At 42.5% G+C, this 18,669-nt stretch overlaps 1 protein-coding gene across 21 annotated transcripts in view; it reads left to right on the top strand.

The window, feature by feature from the left end:
- Positions 1–18,669, top strand: part of ATXN1 (ataxin 1) — a 224,250-nt gene that overhangs the window by 179,532 nt on the left and 26,049 nt on the right. The window lies entirely within an intron of this gene.

Raw genomic sequence — 18,669 nt, 5'->3', positions numbered from 1 at the left:
AGGGGAGCTGCCATGCCTGGAGACCTCAGACTCAGCTAACCACTGCAGAAACCTTCCATTGTGGAAAAAGAACCACTCTGCAGTGGTACCCTGCCCTGTTCCCTGAAGGTCCTTCTCCTCCCTGAGGTGCAGGGACTGCGTGCTGTGTTTTCCGAGGATGCAAAGGCTTGTCTGTGTGGCTCTGGGAAAGCCTGATGGCACTGGTTTAGGTTCAGGGCTGCTTTTCAGAAAGCACAAGCATAAGGGCTTTGGTCATATGTCCAGAGACAGAGGCATCTGAAAAAGCCAGGCTATCAGAAAGCTTTTGTCTTTTAACCCAGTTGTGTTTCTGCATTGCGAAGATGACATGCATATGAGATGGCATGATGAGAGACATTGTGCTGGGAGCTCACGATCACTGCTCGGAAGCTGTGGGGAGGAGGAGCAAGCTCCTTCCTTTCACGGGTTTCACAAATGGGAGCTTTTCTGGTACTTGGTGATCATCACATTCTCTCTCCCGTGACAGGGAAGGAGGCTGCTCCCCTTTCAGCCTCTCCCACTCGTAAGCTGTTTATTCACATTAAGTGGTGAGGAGGCTGGATGAGCCGTACTTCTGTGGTGTCCTTAGTTAACACAAGGATCTGACAATTGTATTTCTGATTATTCTCTCACCATCCCTACCTTTTAAAACTATTTCTCTTTAATTGCTGCTTTGTCAGCTGTGCAATATTGTACTGGGATCCAAAGGTGCTTGTTAAATAAGGGATTTAAGGCTGCAGGGGATTGAGCTGATCATTATGAGTCTGAGAATGGGACCTGTGAAGCATGTTCTCCAAGGCCACTGTGGATAGTTAAATTAAATGAATGGTTTTGTGCTAAACATTTTTTTCAAACTAATCAATTCAGGAAAGCTGGGGGTAAGCCTTAGTGAGCTGGATGGTGAAGGCTGGAGAGCCACAGGTGCTACCTGTTTCTGTTGCGCTGCCGTTAATGAGCAGTTAAAGACTATATCCCAGTCCAGTGTTTCTAGATACTTCCATGTTTTTCATTGCCCTTCCTTAAAAGTGGCCCAGAAAAGAGGCCGGTAGGCAGAAAGCATTAGGAATATGCAGCAGGGAAGCAATTGCTGTACAGTTGTCCTAAGATACCGTGGGGCTGCCATCAGCCTTCCCAAGTTGCATGCTCAGTGGAGGTGGTCAGTGAGGGAAAGGAGCTTCAGGAAAGGGGTGGAAAGTGACACGTCTGCAGTAAGAACTGCAGCTTCTGCCAAAAAGCAGTGTAACAGCTGTCATGCCTGCAAAAGCCAGCTTACTTTGAGCATCTTCTCTTTCCTCTGTGTAGGGGATGGGTTGACTGATAGGCATCAATATGATGCTCTAGTGTCTTGCTTGTGCCCATCTGGTCTGTGTAGTACTCTGGATCTTTTTGTGGGAAGTGGGTATAACCCCTGCTTGTGGATCAACATGCTGCTGGATGCCATGCAGAGTCAGATGGTAACTCTGGGGCCTGCACACCACACTGCTCTGGGGGAGATCCTGCTGAGAAGGCAGAAGGAGAGGGAGGGCAAGCTGCCTGTGGGTAGAAAAGCAAGGAGCCCTGCCCCAGCGACAAGTTCCTGCCTTGTTTACTCTTATTTTTCCAAAGATCTATAAAAGTCAAGTTCGCTTTTAGGTTGTTTTTTTTTCTTTTTTTCATTATCTGTGCCTTAGAAAAGAAAAAAAAAGTTTGAGCAGCTTGAGCTGTGCCCTCCCAGGCTTGCCTTGGCCTGCACAGCCACAAGAGGGACATTTTTAGGCAGTTGAATCTCCATACAGCAGGGTGGTTGCATCCATAGATCTGCTTTCTGCTGGGCTTTGGGACTTAAGTTTTGGATGGGAAATGGGTGAGAGGGAGGCAAATCTGCATGAGGTCTGCTGCAGTAGAAGACAGTAGAGGTTTTCCCTGATCTCCTACGTAGGCATCAGATGCATCAGTCTGGTTTCCAGTACTGACTGGCCAGCAGAAGCAGTGTGAGCCCAAGGGGAAAGACCATAGCTAGGGGACACAAAAGGTGATATGGGGTATATGGGACTGCCCTGAGAGTCCAGAGGTGGTCTCCTCAGCCAAGGGTGTGTTCTCTGTACAGAGGCCTAATTTCATTGACTTCTTGCGTCAGGGCCAATAGCGTTTGTGTTTGTGACACCAGTGGGAGGTTATGATTGAGGTTGCTTCTTGCTTTCTTTGCCTGAAGTGCTGTGAACTATTCCTTTGCAAAGGGAGGGGGAGGAATGGGCAGGACTGTGGGAACACCCTCTTCACCAGTACACTTTGCAGTAAAAAATATTACCCCTGTGTGAGGTCTGGACTCCCTGGTGGCTGCAAAGGATGTCATGGGTGGTAACACTTCCTACATCTATTCTCTGTTGCTAATGGCCCTGGTTTCACTATGCCCAGGCATGACCCCTTTGGGGCAATAAAAAGCTAGTCGTCCTTCCCTTAAGCTGTCAGCAGTGGTGTTTTTTTCTTTCTGGTTTGCTTTATCATTGTTTTCTCTATGACTGTAGAGGATGCAGGCTTTCTCCACTCTAATCCCCGTACACTTGGTGTGTGGGGTGTCTATAATATTTCTTCTGTGTCTCTCTCTCTTGCATCAGTAATTTAGAGAAGGTACAGGTTTATAGCACAGCTGTGTGAATCCAGGGGGTAAAAAAATTGTGCTGCCTGCCTTGTGTTTTCTGTCTTCATTCTGCACGACTCAGAGAAGGCATTCATGTGGCAGGAATGGTAGAGTCTGATCAATGAAAGCATGGGCTGATAGGATCACAGGAAAATTTGAACTGATACCTTTTTCACCTTCTAGAGATCTTCCAGTGATGAGGGAGAGGTTTCAGGGGCACATTTTCCCTTACCTGTGTGCAAAACTGGGAGGTCCTGAGATAAATGAGCATAGAGGGCTTTACTTTCATCATCTCTCCCCTTTTCTTATCCTATGTGGTGTGGAAATGGTGGCTGTGGTCAGGATAAGAGCTGAAAGAAGATGTGGTTTTGTGCCTTCTGCAGGTAACCTGATTTCTGTCAACAAGTTCAGGATCTGTGTTCTTTTTTGCTTGCTACAAAAACAGATTTTTATTTTTTTTCTGCTCTGCATGGCTGCAGAGCTATCCAGGGGAAAAATGCAGTTGTTGTGGCATGCCAGCCCATGGCTGTTAGCCCTGCAGGGTCTTTGCTATAGTCAGTGTAGACCTGATGATGAGTAGAGGGACTGCTTAGCTGTACTTCTCCTCACTTTCCAGGAAATCAATTTGACTTGCCATTTTGAATTCAAAACCCTGAAACAACAAACAGCTCCTGCCTTGTACTTAATAGTGCAAAGAGTGAGCAGCTTGGCCATGCAAAGGCTGGACATCCCCCTGGCAGAGTGAGGACTCCAGCCAGGCAGTCTGGAGGAAGCACAATTAATTTATTTTCTTCCCTGATATGTGAACCTTCTTGGTTACCGGAGCATTGAGGCCGTCAGCAGTACGATGTGCTGGATCTGTCCTCACACACCTCTCTCTGACTGCCTGACCCCAGGGCTTCACTTCTTAATAAGCCCAAGTGCCTGTGGTCCTCTGACAAGGCTGTCCCCCCAGAAGCTGCAAACCTGGGAGTTCCACAGTTTATACTCCCCATGCAAACAAACATGCCTATGCCATTCACACTGCTGGTATATTAATAGTGGCAAAGCAACATTAGTGTTTTCTGCTAGAGCAGTGCACCTGCTGAGGTTGTTCAGGGTCACCAAGCGCTGCAGTGATGCTTTACTGCTTTCTGCAGGCTCCAGCTTGTGCTTAGAAGGAGGGAAAGGGGTTTATTAGGCTAACAGGGGCTGTGGGTGGAGAGCCATCCAGATGTTTCAAGCCTGCTTGCTGGATTCATGTGTTCAGTCCAAGAAGGAAGGCAAGTCAAGGAGCTGAGATTGTTACCTGTTCTGGTCTAAATCTGTGGTAAGGTAAATGAAAGTCTCCTAGCAAACTGAGGTCAGCATTTGCCTGGCAGTGTATATGGTGTTCCCCTGCGAGGTGCACTGATAAACATGTTTTTTCCACAGTTCCATGTATCTGCAAGTCTGAAGCCACTGTTGCAGTCGCTCTCACCTATTTTATAGGCCAGAAATGGGTTTTAATTAAAGCTCCTCTGAGATTGTTTAAAAATGATCGAATCCTCAGTTACTGGGTGAGTAGCTCAAGGGTATGAAGGCTGCCTTTGTGTGCATGATGTGAAATAAGATGAGCCAAGTTTTTCCCAGCAAGAAGAGCACTGAAAGCAACCCCTAGTACATGTAAGTGGTGACTTTTCCACCTTCAGTGAAATCTGGGTATTATAGAATACCCTGGGTCTCAGATGCTCTTAAGCACAGACTTCACGTAAATAATCTTTCATGGATTTACTTTTGCAGAGCAGAGTCTAGAGCCACTGTGCTTTATCCCCTAGACACTGCTATAGCTATGGGTTGACCTTGCAGAAAGAAGAGAAGGAATGTCCTAGCTGTTTAATGTGGCCACCTTAAGAGAAACAGTAACTGTAAACTGGAAAGCCATTTCTATCTGAAGCATGGTAACTGGGGAGAAACCATGCACATGCCTCCTGGATGTGATCCACCTCCTAAAGGGACTACATAGTAGCTGTAAGTGGATAGGTAGGAAAGGCAGAGCATGATATGCAACCTTCCCACAGGACAGTGATATTTGGAGCTCTGTCTATTTAGGATAATGGCTCAGATAAGATGTGAAAAAATGGGAGAAAGTTGTTTAGTGAGCTCCACCTGCTAATGTATACAGAGAATTTTGCATGGAAATCAATGGTGATCCTATTGGCCTTGCCATCAGCAGCACCCTGGTCCTCGAAGGTGTGCCCAGATCCAGAGGGAAAGGCATGGCCAGTGGAGGGTAGGCATTAGGCTGAGAGGGTCAGCAGCTGTCTCCAAATTGCCTGAGAAACCCAAGCTTTCACTGGTAATTAGGGGCTTCTGCTGAAGGGCTGAGAGCTTTTTGTATCACTTCAGGTCCCTGAATAAGCTCTTTTATAAATTATCTCTTATCCTCTAGTCTTTCTGCTTTGGTTGTCCTTAATTCTGTTTCACTTGGAAGGGCAAGATTTGACCTGCAGAAATTGCTTCAAGGTAATAGTCCTCGTCTTGCAGAAGATTTTGATGATAGCATTTAGCAGTTTATAAATGCAGTCCACCTTTTAGTTCTCCACTGACCAAAATACACAAATTAAAACTTTACTGCTAAAACTAAAGGGAAACTAACCGGATAAAACCAATAGGAAACATTAGGAAACCGGATTAATTACATTCTTCGTTATTTCTATTCTTAACTCATATTACAGTGGGCACAAAATGCTTCCTTTATATCCTCAAATGTTCAGCCTAGAATTACTTAGAAAGAATAGCTGTGGGCACAATATACACCCTGTATTCCGTATTGTAGTTTCCATTGTGGCAATCCAAGTCAGTGTTTTCTACTCTCCAGTTTTATCAATCTGAGCAAGTCTATTCCTGGGGCTCTCCTGAAAAGCAGAAGGGTGAAAGTGAAAGAACATCAAGTCTACAGAAATGTCAGAAGAAATGCTTTCCAGTATGGTGCAGATCATGAATTTGGCATCAAAGAAGTGTTTTATACTTTGAGATTTTACAAAGCAGCTACATGGAGGATTTTTTTACTATTGGACAGGGCATGCTCCCCACAAGGTTACCTCTTTAAGCATTTTCTCCACTAACAGTATTGCAGACAAATAGTTTCTTGCCTTTATCCTCCTGTTTTATCTCTGCTCTCCCCAAGAATCCCTCATAATTCCTCAGTTGCTCCTTGGGGTGGCATAAGGACAGTGTACCCAAAGTGGAAGGTGAGAGAAATGCAGTGTTAAAACAAACTGAACCTGGGATGATTTGCCAGGACTAGGGAGATAACCGATATGATCAGGGTCATTTCACAAACATCAGGGGACAAGGGTCAGGAGTAAAATCTGTCGTTAGCAAATCTGAAAGATAGCATTGCCCTGAAAGTACTGAGTTGATCAGAAACTGCTGGGGTTTTCTACTGAATAAGTTTTCAATGACATCAGCATCAGTATTATTATGAGAAAACAGAATTATCAGCAATTACTTTTCAGTTCTTCTAGAGGTTTAAAATACCTCACTTCCCTGTTAAAGTCAGTTGAGTACTGGCATTAAATGATGTGCAAAGGAAGACTTTTTAAAATAAACGATTTTTGGTGATGCTTGAAACTTAACTCTGTTACTGTGCATTAATGTGTGTTTTGGTTTACTGTGGTTTGGTGACTGGGTTTAGGTTTTTTGCTGGATGGCTCATGCCAGCGCACTGGAAAGCTTGCAAGAATATTAAATAGAGTAGTTATGAGGGTATTGACTGAAATTCAGTGCTGGTAACTGAACTGGCAGCAGCTTCCAGTTGTCCACACTCCACCTCCCCCCTCTTTCCTCAGCCCATTTTGCTGGTGTTTTGAAAAGGATATGCGCCTTTTCCTTAATACTGCAGTTTTTAGCATGACCTTTTAATGCAACCTGCTGCCAGTGCCAGTTTGCAGCATCTCCTGAATAAGTCAATGCATTTGTTTCCATCTGTGAAGTGGAAGTAATAAGAGTTCTCACTCTGCTGGGATGGGATGACATTAAGCCATTAAAATTTGGAATAGGTTCCTTGTGATTTAAAGATATGTGTGCATATCATTAACCTGTGAGCAAATGGAGAGTTGAAAGCCAGATCTGAGAGTCCAAAGTGTAAGTAAAGTAAGCGCTGTTCCTTCCAAAGATAAAGTGTTTTAAGTGGAGGGATTAAATTTATAAAATAAAAAAAAAAAACCCAACAAAAAACAAAACCACATACATGACAGATAAATATCAGTAGCAAACACCAGCAAAATAAAGCACAAACCATCCCATAGAGCTGTTGAGGTTCAGTAAACAGTTTTGTTCTTTCCTGCCCTTTGTCTGGAAAACTTTGTTTTCTCTGAAAACCCAAGCTGCAGTACGAAGGATGAAGTAATGCTAAGGTAAAGAAGCATTTGTTGCATATCTTTGTTCACCTACAAAACCAAAGCATACTCTTTCAAGCAAGTTTACGACATGCGTCAGTCACAACTTTGCTTGCTTCCCAGGAAATGGGTCTGTCACTTTGTTGTTGTACTAATGCACAGCACATGTAACTTGGACTCAAGCTTGAATAAGGCTGCTTGGTTGCATGATCAGTTACGTAGTTCATTACATTGAACCTACTTACTGTGCAAAGCAGTGGATTTGCAGTCCACTTAAATGGGATTTTTGCCTTCACCTTACCTCATATTGTCCTGCCTTGCACAGTGACAACCAGGTCTGGAGTCTGAGTGGCCCACTTCAGAGGATATAAGCCTGCCCTTCCAACTAAATGTTCATTAAATGTTCTTAGTGGCGAGACTTTAAGCAGGCTAGTTTCACATTAATATGCACTCAAGTGGTTTTCTAGGTCTGGACCTAGAGAAACACCAGCTTTGATCTCTACTCAAATGAGTTAAAGTTATTTGGGCAGTTGTTTTGTGCACAGAAATATCCAATGACTGGTTCTGTATTAGAAACATTGTGTTTGTGCATGGGCAGAGGTTTCTACTATGGAAAAAAATCATTACTAGATAAGGAAAAGATCTCAAAATTAAAATTGAGAATCATTCTATTTATACTCCAAGGGCTGCTATTTACTTTTATAGATCTGTTTATACAAGTTTTGAGGACAACTGCATTTTTATCATATGAATTATCCAACTCCTAATAAACTCCCCTAGAAAAATTTCTCAGAGTTTTCCTCAGGGCTGTTAAAAAAAAAATATATATATATATATATATATATATTTATAAAAAAAGGACAGGGTGGAGCAGTTTAAGACGTTGTTCAAAATTGTTTTTGTTTTCCACCAAAGCTTACGTAGTTGTAAATTATACACATAGATGGAACAAGCATAACCAGTGCTAAAAACCAGGAATATAACCATGTTTTCAACAGTTTCAAAACTGCAGAGAAATTACTGTCCCCTGCATGTGCTATTAGCACCCAGACTTTCCTCCTCCTACAGTTTGTGACACAGAAATCTAAGATACTGCCTATAAGATACCATATACCATGCAGTATTCTGTTGGACACTGGGCTTCCATCTGTTATTTTATTCCTAGGACTGACATAAGCAGCATCCTGATCATAAGATGCAGAGATGTAGTTTACATGTAAAACCGGTACGCACTTTTGGAGAGCCATGTTAATGGCCTGGCAGCAATCAGTGTCTTGATGCTGTGGCTATAAAAAGGTTTTTTGAGGAAAAGCCTCCCAGGGTGTCATCGGACTAGTTCCATTTGCATAGCAATATTGATGGCAGTAGGCCAGATGGCATGTGGCAAAATCATGAACCCAACAAATTTCACAGAGGTTTTACCTTTTTATCCTCTGGGGCCAGGATTTTGTGTTTCTAAATCTCGTGAAGCTGCCCAATCCTGTGGGCATTAGAATGTCACTTATGGGAGGTGGCTGCATGTTGTGATCTCCCAGTGCGTCCCCGCTCTTGACTGCAAGCAGGGATAACTGGAAAAAGAGTTATGAACTCGGGAAACCGCTGCTCTCAAGTGTTATGTATTCAGTGGGGCAAGGCAAGTCATCCCCCAGAAATGAGAGACATAAAAAGAAGGTTGTAAGTAGGGATGAGTTTTCTTCCCTCAGCAAGAGTTGTACATATGTTACGCACCACACCTTCATTGTGTTCATGTCCAGATCTTCAATAGCGTATGCTGGAGCAGCTGCCATTCATGTTAGTAATGCAGTTCAGCAGTCAAGAGTAGAAACTGCAAATGAAGTCTGTTTTTCTGTTGCTTTACACTGTTTATGGCTACCTAGTTGTATTATTATTACTGTTTATGGCTGCCTAGTTGTATTATTACTGCTTTCATAGCTTTTGCCTTTCTGTAATATACCAGCTGTTGTCCACCGCCAGCCAACTGGGATCCCAGATGCGCTATCATTGTGGGGGCACTTTACGAAGTGACCAAGAATGCATTCGCTTTGTTTTGCTGGAGGTGCTGCACAGAACAAGCATCAGATCATTTCACCAAACTCATATGGTCTGAATGGATAGAACAAGAAAAGGAGCCCAAAACTGATGCAGCATAAAGTTGCAGGAAAATATGCTAGGTTCATAAACTTGTGGCCCAGCATCTTCTTTCATCTTCAAAGAAAGCTGTTTATAGAATCGGTCAAAAAGCTGTTTGCCTCAGTAGTTCTTCATTTAAAATCAGAAAGTGGAAATAGATACAAAATAGGCACAGAGGATTTCTTCTTACTTGCATTGATTCATAGACCTTTTTTCCTTCACTTCTTATTGTATGTCTTCATGCTTTAAAATTTAGACAAAGGTAAAACAATGCTAAGGATAGTTGGTACTACTAACTCATGATTGCAGGTATTTTGTCATGTTTCTGCCATTGCTGAAAAACTGAATTCGTCTCTGCAAAGTTGTTTTGGGAAAAAAAGTGGTGGTATGTTGTCAGGGATATGTTTAAATGGTAACCTACTGTGAGATCATAATGAGCTGAGAAGTATGCTTGGGAATCAAAATGCGCTGCCTAAATAAAATGTAGGTAGAATTAGCAGGAAGAGATGGAACTGGCTTGATCTGATTGTTTTGTTTCTGATCTGATGCTCTCCTAACTCATGAGAGATAGAGGGAAGCATAAACTTGAGTGCATTATGCACAGCTGGGCATGGTGAGAGCACTTCATTGGAAATCCTCTCACCATGGAGGAGGCCCAGGGCAAGGCCAGTGTGAGTTCAATTTTTCTACACCAGACTTTGATCTTGTCTGCCCTGGAAAAAGACACACCCCTGGGAGAGGACAGTGAGACTTGCGCAGCTCCCACACAATCAGTCTTAGTAAAGGCATAGGGAGCTTTTAACACAGCAAAATAAATGGCCTTTTATCTTAAGAGGCTGCTTTGAAACAGTTGAATGGAGGATGTGTTCAGCATGTTAAAGTGGCAGGGTGGGTGGGAGGATGGCTTCTTTTCCTGCAGTAATTAGATGAGAAAGTTTGGGGTGGGATATGTATTACATCTGTAGAAGGTAACTATAATTTTTAACCATAATGGTTTTAACCTTCCAGTTCCCAGTGGCATGCATCCAGGGTCTGATGACTAGGAAACGCAGCTGTAGCCAAGGACTCCTCTTCAGCACATCAGAAAGGGAGGCTGTTAGGCCTGCTCTGTATTTCTCCAGACTAGAAGAAGGGTTGTAGTACTCCTCTGTCCCTCTATGGAGTTACTAAGTAGTGATCAGTGTGTGTAAAGCAGTGACGAAAGTCGTGAAGGTGGTGTTGGAAGGATGCTAAGTATCATCCTTGCTTGGAGATGCAAGATTGTTCCCACATAGGTTAAGAAGCTAAGATGCTATGTTTAGGTTACTCAGGCTTCAGGCCCTGGACAGGAAGGCCAACTCCAGCTGGAGGTCGTTGTACTTGGCTGCAGTTAAACCTTTGTGATGTTAAAAGCAGTCCTGGAAAGTGTTGGGGTAGCATCTGGTCAGCAGGAGACAATGCAAACTGAAAAGACTGTGGTTGGACTGGCCTGGACCTCTTGTAGCTTCCTAACGCAGGAGTGTGGTCTAAGTGTCCATGCTGTGAGGCCCCTACATGCTTATCAGCACCCACCACCCATACACGAAAGAAGGAAGCGAGAAGTGATGCAGTTTGCATCCAGGCCCCACAGCAGCCTGTCTTGCAGCCTGGGCAATGGTGTGGTCTCCTCCTGGTTCCTGCGTTGCCCCTGCTCTGCCTACCACAGTCGTCCCCTGTTTTTTATAAGCACTTCTGGGGAGACACCCAGTCTTCAATTTGTTCTGCAAAATGCTTAGTCCAACACAGGAAATGGAGCACATTTAAGGAAAACCAAACTGCACCCACCACCTCAGCAGTCTTTCCCTGCCTGCCAGGCAAGAGGGATAGGCACTGATGGGGTAAAGGCAGAGCCACAAGTACCGGCAGCCAGCAACCTCACCTCTGGAGGCCAGTGAGCAGCCAGAATTGAGAGGACACTGGGAAGAGAGTGTTTCAGTTTCATGACATGTGGATGGAGGGGCTGTGAACAAGGACCGTCAGCTCCATCTTACCAGCTGGCTCGCTCAGCAGTTTTCACAGGAAGTGTGAAGAGAACACATTTTATGGGAGATATTTATCATTACCCTGTACTGCTTAAATATAGCCTATGTAGCAGGTTAGAGCTTGTTAGGCTTTTATCATCTCAAGTTGGAGGATGATGTATTAATCTATGAGTGTTGCAGCCTCAAGTGAATTACAGAAAGTCATCCCTAGTGAGTAAAGATAAATGACATTTGGAAATTAACCCATTACATAGTCTCTTCCAATAAAGCGCTTACTAAAATATTAAATTATAAATGAAGATGTTTCAAGTCTCATTTGAAAATCAGAAAGGCACTTATTTGTAATTCCAGTACTGGTTTTCTTTTTTTTTTCTCTTGGAGATTTCATTTCTCCTGAAAGATTTAGGACTGACAGCCCCAGAGACTGACAGTCTCTGTTAATCCACCGAGCTGGCCCATCAACTAGCATACAAGCTGTTCTGCCCTGTTAATGTGCTGTGGCCTTTGCTGAGAAAGAGCAGTCCCAAGGGATGTGGTGTTAGCTTAGACTTCGCAGCATCCAACCTCAAAAAAAGAAGAGTTGTTCAGCTCTTTATTGACCTGTGCCTGCATTAATCCAACTGGCTTTAACTGTTAATTCAGGTGGATTTAAGGTGACCTGCTGGGCCACACAGACCCACTAGAAACTTCTCTGCCAGTGTAGGTTTTCTGGATTCAGTTTGACCTGGGATGCACCTTAAAGCTGAGACTTGCTCAGATATTTTAAGAATGAGAACAGTAATAATACTGAGATTCATCTGTCAGTGTTACTAAAGGCTTGGCAGTCCTTGTGGTCTCTAGGTTTGCTGCTCCACACCAAAGTAACAGGGTTACACAGAGGTAAAAACCCTGTTATTCCAAGGCAAATCTTTCTAGTTTTAAACCAATATAAAGTGTATGCAAATTTCATACAGTCACCATTGGTGAGATTTGATTTGGAGTAAATATCCCTGTATAAATGTCCTCATTCCAGGTCAAGATCTATTTGTAGAGATCTATTCTAGCAAAAAGCTAGAAAAAAAAAGTGTTTTAAAAAATTCTCATCCCTGGCACACCCCACTGCTGTGGTGGTGGTTTTTATTCTCTGAAGGTGGAACTGAAATGAGCCTGACAACATCAGCTCACTTCAGAGAGTCTGCCCAGCAGGAATGACTTTGACTTTCAACCTGAGCTGGCTCCAAACCAGGGACCCAGAGAGCAGAGCCTCTCCTTCCTATTATCTAGCCTGTAAGGCATCAGAGCCAATTGACTATATTCTTATAGTGTTATATAGTGCTTATAGTGCTCTATAGTGCTTATAGTGCTTATATCTTGATGATAACAAAGTTATTAAGCCATATAATACAAATACGATGATAATTAGATAATCTCCTGTAATTGCCAAACTGTGATTTTTCAAGACTGTTGTTCATCGCTGACTTTTCTGATGGCCAGGGACAGACTTTGTCTTCTCCCTTTTGCAAGTGCTGCCACTGCATAAATATAGCTGGTGCTCATGGAGGAAATTTATTTCTGCTCATTTAATTGCTTTCAGCCCATCCCAGTTCTGGTCTTACTGCAAGGCTCTTGGTTATCATCATGTGAAGGGTATTTGGAAGAGCAAATGGCTAGTAGAGGCTTATCATCGCACAGCATTGCTTGGGGTGGTGGAGCTTCTCTGAAGAGAAAGACTGCTCTACAGGGAGAGCACAGGTTAGAGCTGGAGATTGGCTCAGGTTGTCCTCTTGAATAAGCATGTAAACAATTGATAAAATAACGTGCCCAAATATTTTTGGACTTGAGGTTCTTGGATGTTTTAGAGGTGTTATGGAGGCAAAATTAGGATTATGGAGGCTAACTGAAATCTTTGACCTGTCATTTTACAAGGGAAGCCTCTAAAAGTCTCGTTTGCTCTTACAGCTGTTTACATAGGGACATTACTTGTGAGCTGCTGCTGTGATTTGGCTTGTTAATAAATTCCAGGTATTGTTACCATTGCAGTAAACAAATTCTGGAAGTAAAGGAACAAGGCTTCAGGTAGTAAATCTGAAAAAGTGTTTTATTACTTTTATTATCTGACCAGAATCATCCTGGTTGTGTTAGTGCCTCTACATCAAATGTCTTCCAGGCCACATTCGGCAGGTAGGAAATGAAGAAAAAAGAAAGGTTGCCTTGCATCAGCTCTTCTTTTTAAAGATTATACTCAAATACCATTAAATCCAAAACAAATGGCAATTCATGTGCGTATTTATTGTGGTTTAATCTCTGCTTGAGATCAGTAGTTTCAGTTTTTACGGAAATTTTGTACTCATCTGCTTATGAAGTGTTGATTCTCTGCAACCAACATGAACAGAATAACCCTACCTTGCAAGGGTACAAGAAAGCCCTCTCAGGAAGGCTCTTTCACTGCTGGTATGTGTGGTTAAAATGGAAGTAACGCAAGAGCAATCAACTTTAAGACCATGTTGAAGATATGAATTAATGCCCATATGAGCCTGCCAACCTTCTCAACGTGTTTTCTATAGGCTTAAAGTTGTGGGGCAGGAACAAGCAGGACAGAGCATAACCTTTTTATAGAGAGTGACACAATAAACACTTCATAGCAATGGTATACATTTTTAATGAAAGACTGTACTAGTGCAGTTCTGCTGTTCTGGGCAGCAGTGAGAGGGAATGTAATCCACAGTAGCTTTTTTGGCTTTTAGTAATTTTTTCCTAGAGTCCAAATTGAGTGAGTACTGAGTCTCAATTCTGACTCAGTCTCATGCTGTTAGTGATAGTGGCATTTTAACTGATACTGAATCAAGGACAGAAACTAACATTTAAGAACAACCAAGAATGACAGAAATGCTAAGATGAGGAGAATCAAGAAGAAAAATGCTAGAACAGTAGTTCAAAAGAGAACAGAATGGGAGGGGAGGGAAATAATTTTAACCAGAACTGTAGAAGCAGTACTTGACCACAGAGTGAAAATGTGGGAAAGCTGCTATTTCTTGTCACACCCTCTTGATTTTAAGACTAAGCTGCTGAGTGACAATTTTCCTCTACTCTGATCCAGTGTCTTTTAATTAACTAGGGTTGTCATCCACATCTTTGAGATTTTGATGTGAGCAGGAGCTTGTCTCTGTTGATTTGCTCAACACTGCATGTAGAAAGCAGCTGCTGCTGCTGGCGATCCCAGGGCTTATTTGTCTGCATGTTCCCCTGAAAATATCTCCATAAACGATGTAAGCTGTGCAAGGAGGCACTCAGTCTAATTGGAGCATTAGGTCTGTGTAGTAGGTGGTACACAGGTGGGGTTTTGTTGGTTTTCTGACAGCTGGTAGTTTATCTGACATATATGGGGTTTTGATGGATGTAGGTAGTGCATGGAAGAGCCATTACATGCTGGCGCAGTGTGGCTGTGCTGAAGCTTATAGTGTTTTCATAGTGCTTTGCTCCCCTTGTGCCCTCATAGGTCATACACTTTGAGTAGCAGCTACTATGGACCTCATCAGAGGTCCTGTGAAGATCTTGATCTAGGTGATAGAGATGAGTCAGTAGTTATGTTGCCCCCACCTTCATAGTTCCTCACTGGAGTGTTTTCAGCACAGTTGTGCTGAGTGGCATCACAAAGCATAGCTGTCAAAATCACCTGCTAAAATCTACTATTCTTGAGAGTCTTCCAACATTTTCAGTAGATAGATGTAACATTCCCATCTTTGCCAGCAGCCCACTAGTGACCTGAAATTGTACAAGATTTCACTGATAAAGCTGTAGCAATGCAGCCCATGTGAAAAATGTAGTTGGGGCCACCAAAAGATCTTCCTCATTAGCCCACTTCTCCTAACAGCAAAAAGCCAAGGTAGCCTCACCTTGATGGCCAAGAAATTCTATGGTAGCCTTTCATTTAACCATACTGGCAAATGTGAGCAGCAGCTCAGGCAACATATGTATAGCACAAGTATCTTCTCCCTCCTTCCTGATCAGGAACTGTAGCTTCTGCTGAGATGCTGCAGCTCGTTCAACCCAAATTCACCAGACAGGCCAGCAGTTCCTTTCCCTCTCTTCTTTTCCCTCTCATTAAACCAGCGAGGTAGCTGTCATCTTAACCTGGCTGTACATCAGAGAAGACACTGTGCTGTTTCAGCAGCAATCTGAGCCAAGAGGGAAGATTTTGCAGGCAGAATTGGACCCTTCGGGGGTAAGTTGAATGATGCCGTCACAGAAGAAAGACATTTTTTCCAGTGCAGCTCATGGTTCTTGCCAGGCAAGAGTAGGGATGTGAATTTTCATGTATATGGATAATCAACTTGGCAATGTTTCAGAATGCTTGGGTAGGTCTTGCCCCAGCTAGGAAAGATTTTAATCTAATTAGAAATCAGAGCTAGGAGGAAATTATATTTCTGCACATGAGAATTTCCAAGATCTCGGAGAAATGTCTCATGCCGTAATGGAGGAAAACTTGAAAAGCTGAGATACAGTGAAAATCAGGTAATAGTTAAAAATGTTTTACGAAACTACAGCAAAGCCTATAGCTCTGTATTCTAGCTAGAAGATAGCTTCAAACCAAATTTCTCTTGCAGTTACAGCATTTTTTAATTAGACCTTCATTAAATGTGCAAAATAAACCTTCAGTTTGGTCCCAGAGAAGAGATTTTCCTTTTTAATATTACTGGGAAAAAACTTACAAAGGCATTCCAGTAGTTTTCCCCAACTGTAAATTTACTTAAACATTTTTTTTCTCCAACAGATTTAGGTTTGAAAATAAGCATTTCCTAATGTAAATTTTCCTTGAAAAAATCCTATCACTTCTATTAGAAACCATTAGTTCTTACTTAATTTTATCCCAAGGGCAACAGTAACTGTTTTGTCCTTATTTCAGTTTTAGTTTCACTAGCCTTCAGCAAAGTATTGTCAAGGTTTTTCCTTCTCAAGAGTTGAGTAAGTTGTGACCGATGATGTTGTTGGTTTAGTCACCCTGGTTGTACGATCTTATGGTTATTCCATATTTTTCTAACATCTGTCGTATGGAAGAGATTACATATCATTCATTGCAGTAGTTACTTCACATTTCTAAGAAAGTGTAACATTTTGTAACAGGAAATGTCATTATATTCCATACCTACCATAAGGAGTCTACAAATCAATAACCATATATGAAAAAGAAAACAGACTAGATTAGCAGATGTAAAGTCTTTATGCATTCAGAAGAAAAAAAATCAGAGTAGGGAGAGAAATTCTGGTAAACAGATCTGATGCTAGAGAATCAATCACTGCAGGACTAAAAGACTGTAAATAAAACCAGGAAAAAAAATCCCTTTCCTTTTTGCTGTAGGAATGGCAATGGTGAGTAAATGTCACCATGGCCACAGGGGAAGCTGTGGAGTGGTGGGATGCATCACGCCTATCACACAACTATTGCTTCCGAAGTTCACAAATTAGAGAGATCCAGGGTGCCTCCACAAGCAGACTTGACTGACTGTCTGTGTTCCCCATTTGTCCTGGTTGGAGCAGATGTCTTGGTGGGATGAGGCAGTCTTTGCAAGGGACTCCCCCATCAGCTTTCTTCTTCCAAGAAAGTCTTCCTGTTGTGTTCTGCTTTGCAGTGGGAGCATCTGAGCTTATTTTAACAATTTTCTTCTCTCGGTTACCAGCACTTAAGCGGTGGTTTGAAGAGGAATGCATAAAGGTTTTGAGCACTCACATCCCAGGCTGAATCTCCCTTATAATTCTGTTACAGTGCTTCTGAAAGGTCCTTAGCTGACATGGAAACTGAAATCCTGTCATTAGCAAGGTACTGCTGCTTAGAGAACAAGCTTTCACACTAGATCTTGCCTTAGCTCCAGTCTGGTAGTACCAGTAGGTATCCCTGTTCGCAGAACTGACTGAAATGCTTTGGCAAGCTGCAATCCAACGTGTCTGTTACCACAAAAGGACTAACACAGTTTCACTGAGTGCTGTGCAAAAAGCTGCCCTAGCTGGTAGGAGAGCTTTGGTAGTAGAGGATGCACAGTCATCAGCCAGATTTGCTGGCATGGGTCCAAGAAATGCCAATAAAATATAGAACCGCACTGTTATGTATCTGTGCATGAAAGGATCTGTACAGCAAGTTGTACCTGCCGTGTATAATGTGATATAATGAATTTCAAAGGTCAACATTACAATCCACCAGTGTTAAAAATAATACTCCAGAAAGGTGAGTTTCTGTGCTTAAAAAGTTGTGAAGCCCCTCTTTGTAGCTGAATCATGAGATAATAGAATTTAAATGAACTACTAGCTTTTGATTGCCTCTGCCCCACTTTCTAGTTCAGACCAGGGGATACAGCTAAAGTATTCATCAGCTTTGATGAAGGGAATCAACCTGTTTCAGGCTGTGTTTGTATAAATAGGCAGCTGCTTGAATATGCTGAAGTGTAAGGAATATGAGCAGAGAAGCAGCAAAAGCCAGTGGAAATCTCTTAAGAAATACCTCTAATACATCGGACCGCAGTTCAGCATTTTGTTATGGGCATTGTTTGTATTTATACTGTCAACACTGGGTGGATGAATGGAGCTACAATAAATGATACATACAATTTGAATTTTTCAGTGTATGCTTGAGGTGTGATTCTGTTTCTCCAGCAAAAAAGATGATTTTTTTCATGCCGTTTAGGGATTAGTTAAATCCCATGAGTGATGACAACAGACAGAACTGGGGCTTGCAGAGATACAGAAGGGAAAATATACTTGACACTTGTGAGAAGTGAACTCTGAGCTGGTGGTGTGGTTAGCCTCATTTCACAGTGCTGGAATACTGCCTTCTCATTCTCCTACCTTGAATCATGGAACTCCATGTTCTTCTAATGACTTTCGGAGGGGGAAGTGAAATGATTCATATAAAGAACAAGAATTGCTCAAACCACATTTATTTATCTAGAAGTAGAACCTTTGCCCAAGTTCAAATTGTTTGGAATAAAATACTCTTAGTGTTTCTGGGCTGATTTTCTTCTCCTTATGTTCCTGTCCTCCTTCTGATAGCCTGATTTCTGGTATTAGAAATCACACCTTGCTGGGGGCTCCCATGTATGGAAGAGGGGCTCAGAAGGTGGGATCTCGTAGAGGTTCATTGCCCTGATGCCAGCAAAGAATGGTGCTACTGCAGAGAATGCTTGAGCAGCTGTTCAAGCAGGATAGGGGAAGATAGGCATGGACAGAGGAAGAAGGACTAATATTGTGTGTTGAATTGAAATAATTATGTCAGGAAAGGAGGTGGAGCGAAAAGGAGGAACCTCCTAGCTTCGGACCCCATTTAGGGAAGAGTTTGTGATGGAGACAAGGATAATGAAAGCAACACAATGTTTAAGCACTTGGATAAATTGAAGGCCCGTAGCTTGAGATTGAACTTCTGGTTCGAGGAGGCTGACTTGAGTGTAGAGTACTTCAAGGCTGCTTGGCTGGTGTCCTACATACTTTGGAGTGCAGTAGGCCAAGGACTAAGAAACATGTTGCTTCAGACACCTTTTCATTTCATGTCTTTTTTAAATTATTTTAATGCAATAAAAGC

Source organism: Neopsephotus bourkii, unplaced genomic scaffold, assembly GCF_033783945.1.
Source record: "Neopsephotus bourkii isolate Nb327-2 ecotype Australia unplaced genomic scaffold, CSIRO-AGI_Nbou_v1 NB_272, whole genome shotgun sequence".
NCBI classification, from domain to species: Eukaryota; Metazoa; Chordata; class Aves; order Psittaciformes; family Psittacidae; genus Neopsephotus; species Neopsephotus bourkii.
Note: the sequence above shows the minus strand (reverse complement) of the source record. Positions and strands in the feature narration are given on the sequence as shown.